Source organism: Tamandua tetradactyla, chromosome 5, assembly GCF_023851605.1.
Source record: "Tamandua tetradactyla isolate mTamTet1 chromosome 5, mTamTet1.pri, whole genome shotgun sequence".
Classification (NCBI taxonomy): domain Eukaryota; kingdom Metazoa; phylum Chordata; class Mammalia; order Pilosa; family Myrmecophagidae; genus Tamandua; species Tamandua tetradactyla.
This window is the reverse complement of record NC_135331.1, coordinates 22,170,290-22,173,432: the sequence shown is the minus strand read 5'-3', so window position 1 is coordinate 22,173,432 and position 3,143 is coordinate 22,170,290.

Genomic DNA, 3,143 nt, shown 5'->3' with positions numbered 1-3,143 from the left:
GAAGCTCTTAGGGGAGAATCCATTTTCTTGCCTCTTGAAAGCTTCTAGAAGTTACCGCACATCACCAGTCATGGCCCTCTGTCATCGTCGGAGCCAGTGGGAGTGTCTTCACATGTCCCTCTAATGATGAGGACTCTTCTGCCTCCCTCTGTTACTTAGAGGGACCCTCACATGGGGATCCTGTGGATAATCCAGGATTGTTTCCAGATCCTAAGGTCAGCTCATTAGCAAACTTAATTTCAAGTGCAACCTTCATTCCCACTTGCCACGTGACACAACATATGCACAGCTGCTGGGGACTGGCACATGGACGTCTTTGGGGGGCTAATATTCTGCCTACTGCAGGGACAGTAACAGTTTACCCCATGGGGGAAGATGAGTTAAGTTGGGATGTCCCTGTGTGCATGGCATGGGGCACACACCCTATGTACATTGGCAAGGGCTATTTTTACCATGAACTTGGAAGGTGGAGGAAGACAAACTGTGGGAGTATCGTCAGGTTATTTAGCTTCCCAGAGCCTCAGTTTACTCATCTGTGAAATGGGACCATGCCCCTGACTACGTAGGTGGAGATGATGCATGACAAGTATTTAACTCCATGAGGCCCCCAGCAGGTGCACTAATGGTGGAGGTTTATATTTTTCTCCCTTTAGTTGCTCAACTCCAAGGCTGACCCCAGCAGCTCAGATTTCATCCTCCCGCTGTGCACCCCAGGCAAAGGAGATTTCCCTACCCTTTTGCTCCTGCAAGATCCCCAGGGGGATGCTCATTGGCTGTGACCAACCTGACCCTGGTCACTTGACACCCCTCCCCCTGCCCCAGACTACAGCTGGGGGTGGCTGGGCCACAGGTGCACGCTGGAGCTGAGAGTCTGGACTCCCCAGCGAGATTGCAAGCCACCTCCTGGGTGGGCTTTAGAGTAGACTCTTAATTAATTAATATACCTTTTTGCTGTTACTGTTACTTTGGGTGTCAAGTCACCTGCTTTATTCCCTTTGCCCGAACCTCACTTTCTTCATCTGCAGAATGGGTGTAATGATTCATAAGACACACCTCATAGGGTTGTGAGAATTGAATGAGCTAATTTACGGCAGTGACCAACCCAGGCCCAGTCCATGGTAGATGCTAGAAAGGCGTCTTCTTCCACTTTGCCATCCTTGGAGGCAGCACAGGGCAGCATTGCCGAGCTCCGGCTCTGGAACTGGCACACACGGCCTCGGATCTGCCTCTCCGGATGACCCCTAGTCCTCTCCAGGTGCCCCCTAGCTCACCCCAGTCTCTCAGAGCCTCAGCTTCCTAAGCAGTAAAACAGCGGTCCCTACCTGAGACGATGCGTGGAGCGTGCCTGGCACCAAGGAATGGGAAATGGTGGACAGATGCATTTTATTGATCATGACAAACTACCTACCCCCTTATGACCTGGTGTGGTAGGACCTTGGCACGAGACCTCAGCTCAGTCTTGCCTCTCTGGGCCTCAGTTTCCCCATCTGCAAATGGGGACTCTCATGTGCTCGAGGGCTGACGGCATGGTCACGTTATCCTTTACCAGCTTCACACCATCCCCTGCCCCAAGTCACAGAGACGGAGTTCAGCCTTTATTGACAGAAAATAGTCACTCAACACTACGTCCAAACTCAGGGTCTTCGTTAGCCTCAATTTCGACATTTTCTCCGGGCTCATGTCACACAAATATAGCCGTGCTAGTCAGACAGGCAGCACCAGCTTGTTTCTAAAGCAGATGGATGCTCGGCGGAAAGTTCCAGGACTAGGAAAGACTTCAGGAAGGTCCTTCAAGGCAGGTTAATGCCAAACCTCCCAGGTGGCTGGCTGACCCGTGGATTACCTGGAATATTCTGGGTCTAGGGTTCAGGAAATCCCAGAGACAGGAGCTGAACATCCAGCTGGCCAAAGCAGGGTGGCGTGCAGGCCGCGGCTGCAGATTCTTGGCTTAGCTTAGCTGGATCCTTTCCTACCTTCTTTCTTTCCCAACCCACTCACTCGGCTTCCCTCTAACCCAACTGTCGGCAGAGTCTGCCACTTGAAAATTCTGTTGTTGGCCTCGCAATGCAAAAACCGTGAAGGCGAAGAAACAGGCAAACAGGCGCCGATAAATATCACGCATCCTGCTCGGTCATTTGTAAAGAGAATCAAGTTTTACGTAGTTCGCAGTTTGATTTCTTTCCATCAGGGAGTGTCTTAATTCCAGGACAAAAAAGGCCCTTCTTATTTCTCCCATTCCCTTCCCAGTTTGCTCTTAAAAGTCCCCCCAAATCCCATACCATGGCACCTTCCTTCTCAGGGGGCACACAGAAAGAATTTTGAATCATGACTGAACTGTCAGAAAAATATCTGGTCTCTAACTTTAAAAATAGGATGTTTCACAGTATCAGAAGTGCTTGTTGGTTCTAAAGAGAAGCCCAAGGCTACAAAGGGGATTATAAACCATTTAGAGGCATGAGTGGAGATAATTTTGGAGCTAGGGTTGCCGGGATAGAGGCAGGGAGCCTTGGGCTAGATTTGCAGAGGTGATGTGAATAGCCCAGAATAAATATAAATAAATTTACAAATTTTAACAATGCCCGATATGAGGCTGGTACCTACTCTAAAATTCTAAAAAACTACCAGGCAGGAGCTATAGGGCAGGAGGCCGACCCGGCAGGCTTCCTTTGCAGAGTTCAGCCTGTGTCCAAATAAGAGAAGAAATCTGACAGTTCTCCCATCCCCCTCTGACGTCAGGGCCCGTCCGCAGGTGGCTGGAGGCTGATATTTCATCCGCTCACTCCATCTCCCAGAATAAATTAAAGGATCTTTCCAGGCAGGGGTTTTCCCAGGCTCTCGCCAGTGTGTCCCAGAGTGGGCTGCAGGTTGAAGGCGCCAAGCCATGAGCCAGGTGGGAGAAATCCTGTGCCCTGCACAACCGGGCCGTGCAGCTTGGAGGTGGGTGTCCACTCTCCACTGTCATTCTGGCTTGGGACACGGGTGTCCGGAGCAGCGGCTTCCCTGACCAGCCAGCAGCCCCGCTGAGGGTTCAGGAGAGGCTTTCGGGAGGGGAGGAGGCAGTTCTCCCGGGGACACCCCATGCCTGTCCGTGGCCCACCCAGGCCTGCCCTGGGAGTTCTGGGACGGGGGCGCGGGTGCCCAGC